Here is a 15,782-nt window from a genome sequence, read left to right as displayed (position 1 = left end):
ACCTCAGGTTACTGGGCTGCCAGTTCTGCAGGTAGTGGTGCCAGTGCCAGTTCAGTCTATTGTGGAGAACAAGTGGGAACCTCTGTATGAGAGGTTCAGGAAGCAGCATCCTCCCACCTTTGAGGGTGGACCAGACCCACTACGGGCAGAGCAGTGGATGAATATGATCTCCTCAATTCTGGATTTTATGAGGGTTCAGGGAAATGAAAGGGTAGCTTGTGCTAGCTACATGTTCAGAGAGGATGCCCGCATCTGGTGGGACGTGGTGGTTTAGAGAAGGGATGTATCAGTTATGACCTAGGAAGAGTTTAGAAACTTATTTAATGAGAAGTATTATAGTGTGGAAGTTCGAGCTACGAAGGTTGATGAGTTTATCAACCTAACTTAGAACCGATCGACAGTGATAGAATATGCTATAAAGTTTGATAGATTGGCGAAGTTTGCGCCAGACCTAGTGCTGACGGATGCGGCAAGAAGGGATAGGTTTGTGCGGGGGTTGAACGTTATGATTGCCCGCGATGTGAATATTACTTTGGATCCAGAGACTACTACCTATGCCCAGGTAATGGACAAGGCCCTTACAGCTGAGAGGGCCGAAGATCAGATATGGAGAGATAGCACTGTTAGGCGCGATGCCAGGAGGACAATGACTCCTTTTGTTGGGTCTAATCGGGGTGGTGGTTTCAGTGAGAAGAAGAGGAAGGCCCCAGATTCCTTTGTTCCTCCCAGTTCAGATAGGAGGGCACGGGGTGCTTCCACTGGCCGTCAGGGTGGAAGTGACAACTAGAGGAGCTTTTCAGTGTGTCCACAGTGCAGGAAACGACACTAGGGTGAGTGCAGGATCAGGGCCTGTGTTTGTTTGTGGGAGTGCCAGTCATCTGAAGAGGGATTTCCCTCAAGTCAAGAAAGAGGAGCAGAAGCAGAGTGACAGTCTTGCTCCTGCCAGGGTATTTACTTTGACTCAGACCGAGGCGGAGGCTAGCCCCTCGGTAGTGACAGGTCAGATCTCTAGTGCTGGTTCTCTGTATACTACATTGTTTGATTCAGGGGCTACCCACTCATTTGTATCTGCTAGAGTGATAGATTAGCTTTGTAGACCTAGTGGTGTGTATGCTAGGGGATTTCAAACTTTGTTGCCAACGGGGGAACTGGTAGTCTCTAGGAAATGGATTAGAGCATTGCCAGTAGAGGTAGATGGTAGGGAATTGTCTGTTGATTTGATTGAGTTAGGGATGGATGACTTTGATATGATTCTAGGGATGGATTGGTTATCGATGTATGGGGCAACGATTGACTGCAAGCGCAGAATGGTGACTTTTGAACTGGAAGGGGAGGTACCCTTTGTGTTTGTGGGGACGGTTAGTGGACCATGAGTACCAATGATTTAATCATTAAGGGCTAGAGACCTGATGCAGGAGGGTTGCATGGGATTCCTGGCGAGCATTGTGGATACCGCTAGGGTGGTGTCGGTTGGACCGGGAGAGACCAGATTGGTGTGTGAGTTTCTGGATTTGTTTCCAACAGATTTGCCTGGGTTGCCACCGCAGCAGGAGATTACCTTTGTTATAGAGTTGGTACCAGGAGCGGAGCTAGTATCTAGGACACCTTATAGAATGGCTCTAGCGGAGTTAAAGGAGTTGAAGATTCAGTTGCAGGAGTTACTTGATTTGGGGTTCATTAGACCAAGTTTCTCACCATGGGGTGCTCCAGTATTGTTCGTTAAGAAGGAGGATGGATCCCTTAGGATGTGTATTGATTACAGGGAACTGAACAAGTTAACCATTAAGAACAAGTATCCACTGCCTAGGATCGACGATTTGTTTGATCAGCTACATGGAAGAACAGTGTTTTCCAAGATAGACCTCCGATCAGGTTACCATCAGTTAAGGATTAAAGAGGAGGACATACCAAAGACCGCTTTTCCGAACAAGGTATGGACACTATGAATTCCTGGTTATGTCCTTTTGATTAACCAATGCCCCAGTAGACTTCATGGACATGATGAATAGGGTTTTCAAGGATTATCTGGAAAAGTTTGTGATTGTGTTCATCGACGACATCCTGGTGTATTCTCAGTCAAAAATAGAACATGAGCAGCATCTGCGGTTGGTTCTACAGCGGTTGAGAGAGCATAAGCTATATGCTAAGTTCAGTAAGTGTGAGTTCTGGTTACCACAAGTTACATTTTTGGGCCACATTTTCAGTAAGGAGGGGATTCTGGTTGACCCAAGTAAGATTGAGGCGGTCAGAGATTGGCCTAGACCGGGCAATGTTCCTGAAGTGAGAAGTTTCTTAAGCTTAGCAGGGTACTATCGGCGGTTCATAGAGGGGTTCTCCAGAATTGCTACGCCATTGACAGAACTGACAAAGAAGCACTACTACAAAAATTACATGATAAGTCGGTTAAAAACCGACTTCTGAAAGTTCATAAGTCGGTTAGGAACCGACTTCCCATGCAGTGACTTATGATGTAAAAACACGGTAGGTCAGTTGGCGCCAAACCGACCTATGGTGTAAGACATGGTAGGTCGGTTGCACACCGACCTCTGGTGTAAGACATGGTAGGTCGGTTATATACCGACCTTTGGTGTAAGACATGGTAGGTCGGTCAGAAACCGACCTTTGGTGAAAATCATGGTAGGTCAGTGTGGCACACCGACCTCTGGTGTAAAACATGATAAATTGGTTCCCAACCGACTTATGGTGTAGACATCCAATGGTGTTTTTTTATTAAAAAGTGTATTATACCCAAAACAAATCTTGCTTTTTATACAAACAAACCGAACAAAACAAAATAGATATCATAGTAATATAAAATACTAGAATTTGAACTAAGTATCCAAAATAACGAGTCTAAAGTTAATTACAAAATTACTCATATAAGCATTGTAAACTATAGTTAGACAACAAAAGTATGTATATCTTCAAGAAAGTCTAAGTTAACATTGTAAGTGTATCTCCTTAAAAGTCTAAGTTAACAAAAGTGACTGGACCTATGTAGTACTAATCAAATTCATGACGCATTGTGCCCATTCTTCACGCACTTCGTTGATCTCATCCTTTGTGTAAGAGTTCTTCCCGCCACACTAAAAATAATTCATTGCATGAGTTGAATTAATATACTTAATCTTGAGTTAAAGCTAGAACTTTAATAATGAATATTTTCACTTACGTTACTAGTTAGCCATCGCATTGAAAACTCCTTTGTCACGAAGTCTTTCATCATCCTCATAACATAGAATCCACATTGTACTGATTGTAATGGTTGACGAGGAAAATAAAGTTGTCAACTCCCTCTTCATACTCTTTTGAAAGCATGTCCTTTGTTATCAAACTCTTGTCCATTTCCTAGAAAAAAATTCGACAGAGGTTTCCCTAAAATTCGACTAAAATCCTCCTGCATGTAGAAAATTCCCATAACAAATTTTTAGCGTTGTCATATTCCTATTAATATACTATCTTTTTAACTTAAATTTTGACAGAGCTTCCCAATACCAATCAAAGAAGAACAATGCAAGCACAACATAATTTAAATATAAGAAAACAAACCATAATTCTAGATGAATTCGAGCAACATTTTCCTTATAATAGTGACCTAACCATCTGTCAACAAAGAATCAAACAATTCAAACAACACACAATAAGTTTCTTCCTTATATCTCCACAGCACACAAATAAATTTCCCATAACCTACTTCACTAAAACACACAAGTTCTCAACCTTCCATTATCACCGCAACACACAATTTTAATCTCAGAACCTACTTCACTATGGATGAATATTTAAGATATTCAAACTCCTCTAATAAAAGAACATACGTACCTCTTGCAATTAACAATAATCAAGAAAAATAATTAACTAGAGCCTGCAAGAACATTACGATTAATGATACATTAGTTAAGTATCGTCAGACTGTATATATATATAATCTATTATATATAAAAAGAAAGCTAAGATTGTCATCCCACATCTTAGGAACTCTACTTTGGGTGATCTACAATAGAGCTGTAAATACGGGCCGGGCTTTTGAGCACGGCACGAAACAGGCACGAGCCCGGGAGGCACGAGCACGACACGGCACGAAAAAATATGGGCTTGGGCCAGGCACGGCACGAAAAAATATGGGCTCGGGCCAGGCACGGCACGACACGGGCTTAGCACGGCACGGCACGACAAGCCCGAAGGCACGACACGAAAGCACGAACAAACTAGCCCGAAAGCACGACACGATAAAAAACCCGATATTTTGACATTAATAATCATAATAAATTTTTATTTGTCAATAATTACTAAATTAAAATAATAATATATGTCTTATTTTTTCAATGTTTATATTTTTATAATTATATTAATTTATTTTAAGATTTGTAAGATAAATTTTTAGCATTTATTAGGAGGTATTAAAATTCTAATAATTATCTTTGATATAATTTTGTGTAAAATATTGTTAAAAAGTATATAAAAATATCTAAAATTATAATTTAAACAAAGAAATGTATTTGGTTTGGTGGTAAGTCCATTGATGGTGAAAGAGGAGGTGGAGGGTTCAATTCTCCATCCTCACATTTTTTGGCAAAAAAAAAGTGGGCCCAAATTTGGGCCCGAATAAGAAAAGTGGGCCGGCCCGACTTGGGCCCGGCACGAGCACGAGCACGGCACGACATGGGTCGGGCCCATGGGCCGTGCTGGGCCTACTCTTTCAAAAATGGGCCGGCACGAGCACGGCACGAATTGAATATGGGCCGAGCCCGGCCCGGCCCGAATTTACCGGAGGCACGAAAAATGTGGGCCGGGCCCGGCCGGGCGGCCCACATTTATAGCTCTAATCTACAATTCCTTTAAAATCCAAGTGACTTCAGCTAGTTGTTAGTCTTAGCTTTCAATTATTTAGTTTTATTACTTTTGATTACTATTTGTTACATGTTGTAGCAATATATACATCTCTTTGTAATATTCTTCATCAATCAATAATAAAACTTCTCATTTCATTCATTTTCCTCTATTTTACACTATGATTTGTAAAACAAGGCCTCTGAAGGATTTTATCAGAGGTGATAATATGGTAGTTTATCTACATTGATTAACGACAAAGTTTATACATGTAGAACTAAGAGATTATGTAGTTATTTTCAATTCCCATTCTGTACTATTAGAAAGTGATTAAGAAATGGTCCTAGAGGAAAGAATATGGTATTATTGTCTACATTGATACCATCTTTAAAGTAGTGAGAGTAAAACAGAGAAGAATGAAAACAAAAAGATGAAGTCTAATTGATTGCTATATCTATATGAGCTCATAAGCTTCTAACTATATATCATCAAAGACAAACTAGCAATTTCAAAGTGATTCTTCTTTCAGCAATTTCAAAGTTGGTTTTGTCATCTTGTTTTGTTATTTCCATATTATCCAAACCAAAAGTTCTACTCTGAATTCTATAAAATCTTTTCTATTGAAAAAAGTAACTTTTGTTACAGAAGGGATCTCCTTTATGATATATAGCTTTGAGACTACCATCAGTTTAGTTAAATTTACAATTTTCGATAATAGTGCTTTAAGTGATTTTAAATTAGTCTCAATATTTTGTTTTGCTTTCTCATATATGGGCCCTATGTTAATCTAAATATAAAGCATTCAATTTACTATTGTAATCTGACGTTGCTCTAATAATAATGCCTTACCCTTTATCACACTGATTATTTTTCAACATAAGATCTTGATGATGTGAAGTTAAAGGGGGTATATCACTATCAATTAATTCTGCCAATATTTCTCCTATCTATATATATATATATATTGTATATGGTTTCGTTATAAGTTCAGCAACTATTGTGAAAACTTCCAACTTTTTTTTATTTTTAAATTTTTGAAAACAAAAACAGAAGTCATTTGAAAAAATGTCACCTTAATAGGTGTAGCAGCTACTAGTATCTGTTCAACTCCACCAAAAGCCTTGCCAATTTCTGAATCAGCCAATAAAACATTCAACAATGTTCCTATACCAAAATTTTCAGATCTATGATCTTCATCAAGCTCAACTGTCCAAGTCAGAGATAGAATCTTAAACAGACCCTGCAAGAAAACATAATTAATATTATTGTGATTAAATAAACATAAATACAAATTAAAAATTAAAAATTAAAAAAAAAATCATTTTTCTCATTGATTTCTTGAGTCAAGAAAGGGAGTAGGAACCTTGCCAGAAACCCTCTGACTTTGTCATAGTCAGCACAAATGTCTATCATAGATGCTGAGCCATTAGCAGAAAGAATAGTCAACATTGCGTACATACTGAATTGACAACTTTGCACAACTACTTCTTTACTACTTTTCCTTCTCTTTCGCATCATAATTGTTTTTTCATTTTTTATAAATAAATATAATTTTATTACTACATATTATTTTTAAGTTCATGGTTTCTCATCAGGAATATTGGAAGACGATCTTGATGTGAGGGAAGGCCTCATCTGGACAATCTGTTCTTCATCAACACCCAGAGATCGACCCCGATATATTTATATATATATATATATATTAAATAGACTTGTGTTAAACGACTTACCTGACCAGAGACCGCTGGTGAACGATGGAAGGAGGATGTCGCTGTCGTGATCGGAGTTGAGGAGGGAGAGCTGCTGTCGTTTGGGTAGCTGGCGGAATGAAGAAGAAGACTCTCACGCGAGGTGTACAGTGAAGAAGATAATTGTGCGCGGGTACTTCAAATTTATTTAGGCTTTTATTTTATGTGCCCTAATTTTAACATGGTAAGTCAGTCCAGTAGCAACTGACCTATGATGCAACAAGATAAATCTGTTCTAGAACCGACCTATGATGTTAAAATTAAAAAATATATAATTTTAATATATTGATATTTTATTTTAAAATTATAAATCTCCAACTTATTTAATTTAATTTTTTCTAATATTTATAAATATGTATTTATTCAATTTAATTTTTAAATTTTTAAATGTATAATTTAATTAAAATTTTAATTTATTCTATGATGCTTATATGATAAGTCTGTTCCCACACAACCGACCTGCCATGTCACATGAGAAGTCATTTCCCACACAACCGACCTACCATATCATCTAAAAAATTATTAAAGAGATACTCTAAATTATTTTATAAAGTTTTTTTATTTTAATTAATAAATACTATTAAATTAAAATATTTTCTTGTTTATAAAAAATTAAATTTATTTGTTTTAATTACAAATAATTTATTAATTTATTTATATTTAAAAAATTATAATATATGTAATATTAATAAGTATATTGTTTTATACTTATTTCATACTGAAATAATTATATATTTGTATTGTTTAAATAAATTAATATATTTAAAATTTAAATAATGTAAAATTTATATTTGTTAAAATTACAATATAATTATATTTTATAAATAAAAAATATTTTAATTTAATAACATTTACAATTTAAAATAAATAAATAAAAAATTGATAAAAGAATAGTGTCTTAAATATTTTTTTAAAGGACATGTTAGTTCGATTCTATCTCATTATACAAATATATTATTAAAGATAGTGTAATTTATTTTTACATTATTAAAATTTTAAAATATATTAATTTTATTTAATCCATTTATTTATTATCTATACTTCAAAACATTATAATGTAATATTAATAAATATAAATTTCTTAATCCATTTCTTACATGTAATATTAATAAATATAATGTAATACTAATAGCTTACACATATATATATATATATATATTTATAGTTTAAATAAATTAATATATTTTAAAATTCTTATAATGTGATATGATAAGTCGGTTCACATAGTAACGACCTACCATGTCACCAAGGTAGTACCTGGTAGGTCGGTCCACATAGAACTGACTTACCATGACAACATGGTAGGTCGGCTTTGCAGGAACCGACCTATTATGTCTTCTACAAGCATGGAAGGTCGGTTCACACATAACCGACCTACCATGTCCACATGGTAGGTCGGTTCCCACGCAACCGACATCTCATGCTTACCTTTGACATACATGATAAGTCGGTTCTGTATAAACCGACTTATGAACATGTGTTAAGTCGGTTTAAGCGGAACCGACCTCTCATGGCCGATGACTGATGTCCAAATTGTAGTAGTGAAGAAGACAAGGTATGTTTGGACAGACAGATGTGAGAACAGTTTCAAGGAGTTGAAGTGGCGATTGATCACCACACCGATGCTAAGTTTGCCGATAGACAATGAAAAGTTTGTGGTTTATTGTGATGCATCCAGACAGGGTGTGGGGTGCGTGCTGATGCAAGCTGGTAAGGGGATAGCCTATTCATCGAGACAGTTGAAGGAATATGAGCAGAGGTATTCCACACATGATCTAGAGTTGGCAGCGGTGGTGTTCGCACTTAAAATTTGGAGGCATTATCTTTATGGTGAGAAGTGCGAGATATACACTGACCATAAGAGCCTAAAGTATTTCTTTACTCAGAAGGACCTGAATATGCGCCAGAGGCGATGGCTAGAATTGGTTAAGGATTATGATTGTGATATCCTATAACATCCTGGGAAGGCTAATGTGGTGGCTGATGCATTGAGTCGGAAGGGCCTAGGACAGTTGTTTAGTTCGAGGCAGATATCTGACAAGCTAGCTGAGGAGATGTCCCGAGCAAGTATAGAGTTTGTGGTTGGCCATTTGGCCAACATCACTCTTCAGCCTACACTCCTTGAGAGGATCAAGGAGGCGCAGGGGAGAGATTCTCAGTTGAGAGGTCACAAAGAGAATGTCTTAGTCGGAGCGACTAAGGACTTTTCTATATCAGAGATGGGAATACTGAAGTACAAGGGTCAGATCTGTGTTCCGATGGATTCTAACATCCAATGAGAGATCTTAGATGAATCGCATACCACTCCCTATTCTTTGCACCCGAGTACGATGAAGATGTACCAGGATTTGAGAGCTTTGTATTGGTGGTCAGGCATGAAGAGGGATGTGGTGGATTATGTGGCCAAGTGCTTAACGTGTCAGCAGGTCAAGGCTGAGCATCAAAGGCCAGCAGGGTTGCTGCAGCCTCTAAGGATTCCAGAATAGAAGTGGAAGGATATCACCATGGACTTTGTGGTTGGTTTACCAAGGACCGTAGGACAGCATGACTCGGTGTGGGTGATTGTGGATAGGCATACCAAGTCCGCCCACTTTTTACCTGTTAGGACAACTTATACTGTAGAGCAGTATGCTGAGTTGTATGTGAAGAAGATTGTTCGAATTCATGGGGCTCCGAGGTCGATAGTATCCGACAGAGACCCCACCTTCACTTCCATGTTTTGGGAGAGTCTGTAGAAGGCCATGGGCACTTAGTTACGATTTAGTACCGCTTATCATCCTCAGACAGATGGACAGTCTGAGAGGACGATTCAGATACTGGAGGACATGTTGCGAGCCTATGTGTTAGATTTAGGGGGATCGTGGAGTAAGTACCTCCCTTTGATTGGGTTCTCGTATAACAACAGTTATCAGGCAACCATCGAAGTGGCTCCATACGAGATGCTTTATGGAAGGAAGTTTAGATCACCTGTTCATTGGGATGAGACAGGTGAGAGAAGGTATCTGGGTCCAGAGATGGTTCAGAGGACCAATGAGGCGATTGAGAAGATTAGAGCGCGAATGCTCGCCTCCCAGAGCCGTCAGAAGAGTTATTCAGACCTGAAACACAGGGGCGTGGAATTTCAGGTTGGTGACCATGTGTTTCTTAGAGTTTCACCTTTGAGGGGAGTGAAACGGTTCGGTGTTTGGGGCAAGTTGAGCCCTAGGATTGTTGGCGCCTTCAATGTTCTGGAACAGGTTGGAGAGGTAGCTTACAGACTAGCGATGCCTCCAGCTTTATCAGGGGTTCAAAATGTTTTCCATGTATCCATGCTCCGGAAATACGTGTCAGATTCGACGCACATTCTAAGTTATGAGAATGTGGAGCTTGATCAGGATTTGTCCTATGAGGAGAAGCCGGTTCAGGTTCTTGACCGGAAAGATAAAGTCTTGCGGAGCAAGACCATCGCCTTCGTGAAGGTGCTGTGGAGGAATAGCACGGTTGAGGAGGCGGCGTGGGAACTTGAGTCAGAGATGAGGGAGCGGTATCCCGAGTTGTTCAGGTAATTTCGAGGACGAAATTTCTGTAAGGAGGGGATAGTTGTAACGACCCAAATTTTCTAATAGGGCTTAGGGCCTTGATTAGCATGCCTGGAGGGCAATAAATGAATTAATATGCTAATATGTGAATTTATGTGAACATATGATAAAGATGCATGTTTAGTTGAGTTAAATGTGCATGTGGGCCCCGTTTGGATAGTAGGGGTATAACTGTGATAAATGCGATATGTATGTGATTTATCTGTGTAGCACGGCCCGAGACAGTCCTGGGGAGCGGTTAGCCAGAAAGTCACAACGGGGTTGAGAATCCGACTCAGAGCGAGTCGAGGGGTGATTTGGCCATTAGTTATTATATTGGGTTATCAGGGTATGGAAATAAATATTTGGAGATATATTTGAGGATAGAATGTCTAGGAGGGAGTGTTGGGGAAATTTACCATTTTGCCCTCGGGGACATTTTGGTACCCCGAGCCTTGAGGTAACCACATAGATTAAGTAAAATAAAACAAAAAGAAAGAATCATTTACAGACTTTTAGAGACCAACACTCTTCTCTCATTCTTAGCTGAAGTTAACTCTATACCCTCTCTCACCTTTTCTTCTCTAAGGCAACTTAAGGAGGCAAGTTAGTGAAAAACCAGTCAAGAAGCTTTGGTGGAACTAGTCAAGAATTGAGGATTTTGGGTTATTTGGGTTAAGGAGCTAAAGCTGGGCATTTGGGGAAATCAGGTCAGAGGCATAACTCAGCAAGGGTAAGCTCTAACTATGGGAATTATGCTTGAATTTAAGCTATGTTCTTAGGATATGCATGTGAGTAGAATTTGATCTGTTCTTAGGTGTTTTAGTTGAGTTTTTGGAGCAGGTTTTGATGTTGAAACTGGGCTAGAATCTTTGTGTTGATTATCTGGAATTGTTAGCTTGATTATTGGATGAGTTTATCTGAAGAAAATGCAGGAAAAGATGAAGAATTCTGGGTTTTGAGGTGAGGGTCGCGGCCCTAGGAGGGGCATGCCGCAGCCCGTGTGCGCCCGTGGCCATGGGAGGTTGAGAAGCTTGAGGCACGCCGCGACGCTTGGTGATGCGCATCGCGGCCCGTGTGAGTTGCAAGGAAGTGCTAGCCGCTGTTTCGAGGCTAGCCGTGGCGCTTGTGGGTTGGGCCGCGAGTCTTAGTGCCAGTTTGAGTTTTTAAGTGTGTTTAGGCTTGGGAACTCAATGGTTAAGGCTCGAGATGGATTTTATCACCCGGATTGATAGAATTCAAGGTTCTGGAGGTTAGAGTTATGGCTCAAAGTTATTTAATGGATTAGAACTTGATGGATGGATATTGTTAATGTGTTGTGACTAGGGTTTTGGCGAGGCTCAAGTTAGAGGACTGTGCTTGGGATAGCGGTGCTCGGAGAGTTCAGGACTCAGGTAAGAAAACGCTTGTTCCCATAGAGCTTGTATGCAGGGCTGAGCCCAATATGTTTGAATTGCAGGGCGTAGCCCTTTGATTGAATTTGTTAGTGTTCAGTATATGTTTATTATGCTATGAGTGGAATTATGTGAATGATCGGCAAGAGCCGAGAACGGTGTAGGCCGAGGTCAGCAGAGGCTGGGAACGACGAAGGGTCGGGAACGACGTTGGTATGTTGAGTGCAAGGCCGACTATGGCAAGGGGCCGGGAGCAGTATTGAGCACATGGAGTGCGAGCTGTGGGACCCTAAAGGCCGACTATGGTAAAGTGCCTGGGTCGGCTTGGCCGTATGTGTTTAGCCTGTTGATGGCCTGTTTATATGCTATGTGTTGATTTTTGCATATGTTATCTGTTTGTGGGTTTTCTTGCTGGGCTTCAGCTCACGGATGCTCTGTGGTACAGATAAGGGCAAGGAGAAAGTCAACCAACCTTGAGTGTAGCAAGCATGAGGCAGCGTGTACATGTTTGGTCTGCCTGGCTGCCACAGCCAGTGTATTTTGGGAGATGGTTGCAATAAAACCTAGATTTTGTAGTTTAGCTGACTTTGTTGTATTTATATGTTGTAAATATTTCTAAACAGTATTTTGGGATCCCAAGTGTTAAACTTTTATGATCTTCAATGGAATAGAGTTATTTCTAAAGTCTGTACTCTGATTATGGCTTAATTACACTTTTTCTTTAAAAACCTCGATTAGAGAGTGATTGCACGTTTTAAACTCACTTAGTAACGGATCTAAGGTAGTAGGGCGTTACAATGGTGGTACTACTGATAATACTTTTTCAAATGTAGGGCATTCCTGGTCCGTGGGACTACTTCCCCATTCAGCCGAGCTATCTTGAATGTTCCTTCACGTAAAACCTCAACGACCTTATATGGTCCCTCCCAGTTTGGGCCTAATACACCGTCCTTGGGATCTTTATTTGCTAAAAAGACCAATCAAAGAACCAGGTCATCCAGTCCAAGTCTGCGCCTCATAACTTTATAATTAAAATAGCGAGTGATTTTTTGGTTATAATGGGCCAGTTGTAGTTGCAATATCTCTCGTTTTTCTTCGATCAGATCGATGGATGCATTAAGTAATCTAATATTCTTTTCCTGATCAAACGTCCTTTGCCTGTGAGTAGTTACCATTGCTTCGATTGGATGCATGGCCTCACTTCCGAAAGTTAGGGAAAAAGGAGTATGCCCCGTGCAGGTCCTATGAGAAGTTCGGTAGGCCCAAAGTACTTGCGAGAGCTGCTTGGGCCATAATCCTTTGGCTTCATTTAACATCTTCTTCAGGCTTGCCTTAAGGGTTTTGTTTATAGCCTCGATCTGCCCATTGGCCTGCGGATATGCTACTGAGGAGAAGCTCTTAGTGATACCATATTTTTCACAGAAGTTAGTGAAGAGATCGTTGTCAAACTGTGTCCCTTTGTCTGACACAATCTTTTTAGGAAGCCCAAATCGACATATAATACTCTTCACCATGAAGTCCAGGACTCTTTTTGAAGTGATGGTTCCTAGAGGCTCGGCTTCTACCCACTTCGTGAAATAGTTAATCGCCATCACCACGTAACGCACTCCCCCTTTTCCCATAGCTAGGGAACCTATTAGGTCGATTCCCCATACAGCAAATGGCCATGGGGATGAAATCATTGTTTGCTCAATCAGAGGAGCTCGGGTAATCATAGCGAAACACAGGCATTTGTTGCACTTCTGAACATACGAGATTGAGTCTTTCATTAAAGTTGGCCAAAAATAGCCCTGCCTCAATATCTTCACTGCTAGGTTTTGCTCCCAACATGATCTCCGCAAAAGCCTTTGTGTATTTCTCTTAAAATTGTTTTGGCTTCCTCGGGCAGAACGCATCGTAGGAGAGGCAACGAATGACCACGTCGATACAAGGTTCCATCTATTATTACGTACTGTGAAGCTTGGTAAAGTATTTTTCTGGTGTCTTTTCTGTCGTCTGGTAACTTTCCTGTTGCGAGGTATTCCATTATGGGAGTCATCCTGGTCGGTCTTACGTCGATCATTTCGACCTGTATCATTCCTTCTATCACACTTAGGCTTTTCAAGAACTCCATCGGCCACAGTCAACGTTTCAGCTACTTTAGTGGTGGCAAGCCGTGCCAAGGCGTCAGCATTAGCATTTTGCTCATAGGATTATCCGTTCAATAGAACTATAATCAAATTCAGATAATTCTCCCTTTACCTTAGCTAGGTAGGCCGCTATCTTGGTACATCGAGCTTGATATTCTCCCAATACCTGATTGACCACAAGCTGAGAATCACTATAGCATTGAATAGTTTTCGCTTTGAGCTCCCTTGCCACTTTCAGCCCTACTAGTAAGGCCTTATATTCAGCTTCATTGTTGGATGCCTCGAATCTGAATCTCAGAGCTGTGTGAAATCGATGCCCTTCTGGTGAGATTAAGATTATGCCAACTCTCGATCCATTCTCGTTTGATTACCCGTCCACATTAATTTTCCATAACTCATGCCCTGGCTCCTTGAAGAGTTCTTCTTGAAATTCAGTGCATTCAACCATAAAATCGGCAATGGCCTGACTTTTGATTGAGGTCCGTGGTACGTACAATATCTCAAACTGGCTAAGTTCGATATCCCATTTTAACAGACGTCCTGACATTTCAAATTTTTGCAAAACCTGCCTTAAAGGTTGGTCATTCATGACGTTGATTGAATGGGACTAGAAATATGGCTCGAGCTTCCTGGAAGCCAATATCAGACAGAATTCCAGTTTTTCTATCAGTGGGTATCGTGACTCAGCTCCAAGAAGTCTCTTGCTTATATAATATACTAGTTTTTGAGCACGGTCTTCTTCTCGAACTAACACGGCACTGACTGCATTCTCTATCACGACCAGATAAAGGAATAGAGGTTCTCCAAACATAGGCTTAGATAACACTGGGTCTTGGCCAGGTGCATTTTTAGGTCGAGGAACGCCTGTTCACACTCCTCAATCCACTCAAATTGTTTGTTTCCTCTGAGCAAGTTGTAGAATGCCAAACAGTTGTCAGTGGATTTTGAAATGAAACAGTTCAAAGCTACCACCCTTCTAGTCGGGCTTTGAACTTCTTTACACGACCTGGGCGAGGGCATTTCTAACCACGATTTGATTTTCTCAGGATTCGCCTCTATCCCCCTCGTGTTGACTATGAACCCCAGAAATTTTCTAGATGCCACTCCGAAAGTACATTTCTGAGGATTCAACTTCAAGTCATACCTCCTTAATATTCCAAAACATTCTTCTAGATCAGATACATGGTCATTGGCAGTCTTTGATTTGACAAGCATGTCATCGACATACACTTCCATACTTTTCCCGATCTGATCAGCGAACATATTGTTGACCAAACGTTGATATGTATCCCCGACATTCTACATCCTGAAGGGCATAACTTTATAACAATATACGTTATGTTTGGTTATGAAGCTAGTATGTTCCTGATCCACAAGATTTATAGCGATTTGGTTATATCCAAAATACGTGTCCAGGAAGGACATGAGCTCGTGACCTGCTGTGACATCTACTAACTGATCAATCCTTGACAGTGGGAAATAATCCTTGGGAAAAGCTTTATTCAGATCAGAGAAGTCGATACAAGTCCTTCATTTCCCATTTGGCTTTAGGACCAGCACGGGATTGGCGACACAGATTGGGTATTTTTCATTGCGGATAAACCCGCATTTTAATAGTCGAGCTACTTCTTCCTCAAGAACTTCAGCTCGGACCGTTCCTAAGCATCTCAATTTTTGAGATTTTGCAGGCATGTTCTTGTCCAAATTTAAGGTGTGCATGATTACATTCGAACTTATTCCCACCATATCTTCATGTGACCAAGCAAAAACGTCTAGATTCTCATGTAAGAAATTGACCAGCTCCTTCCTTTTATCATCAAGATTCTTCCCAATCTTTACGACTCTTGAAGCCTCTTTGGGGTCATTGTTTATTTCCTCGAGCTCCTCTATGGCTTAGAGTTCTGATCTGTCTTCGCCTATCCATGGGTCATTTTCATCGCGTTGGGTGATGTCATTATCCTCTTTTCGTTGAGGTTCTTCCATCCCGCAAGTAGCTTCTACTCCCTGGGACTCCTCACCTCTGTCATTTATGACCATTGCTTGTTTCCCAGGTTGTGATTTTCCCTTCATAGAAATGCTATAGCATTCTCTGGCAGCAAGCTGATCACCTCTGATGGTGCATAT

General features: G+C 40.0%; 1 long non-coding RNA gene across 4 annotated transcripts; it reads right to left on the bottom strand.

The window, feature by feature from the left end:
* Positions 1 to 2,832: 2,832 nt before the first annotated feature.
* On the bottom strand, positions 2,833 to 6,694 carry LOC133784323 (uncharacterized). 4 transcript variants are annotated; one of them, XR_009871278.1, is made up of 5 exons: positions 6,561 to 6,694; positions 5,903 to 6,070; positions 3,550 to 3,603; positions 3,173 to 3,397; positions 2,833 to 3,086 (listed from the first exon to the last, which is right to left on the bottom strand). It is a non-coding gene; the product is annotated as an uncharacterized LOC133784323 (long non-coding RNA). The 4 variants fall into 4 exon arrangements; XR_009871277.1 differs by adding an exon at positions 6,194 to 6,248 and having other exon boundaries at positions 3,173 to 3,603; positions 6,561 to 6,658; XR_009871275.1 differs by having other exon boundaries at positions 3,173 to 3,603.
* Between the last annotated feature and the right edge of the window lie 9,088 nt (positions 6,695 to 15,782).

This window comes from Humulus lupulus, chromosome 6, assembly GCF_963169125.1.
Source record: "Humulus lupulus chromosome 6, drHumLupu1.1, whole genome shotgun sequence".
Classification (NCBI taxonomy): Eukaryota; Viridiplantae; Streptophyta; class Magnoliopsida; order Rosales; family Cannabaceae; genus Humulus; species Humulus lupulus.
This window is presented reverse-complemented; position numbering and strand designations above follow the sequence as displayed.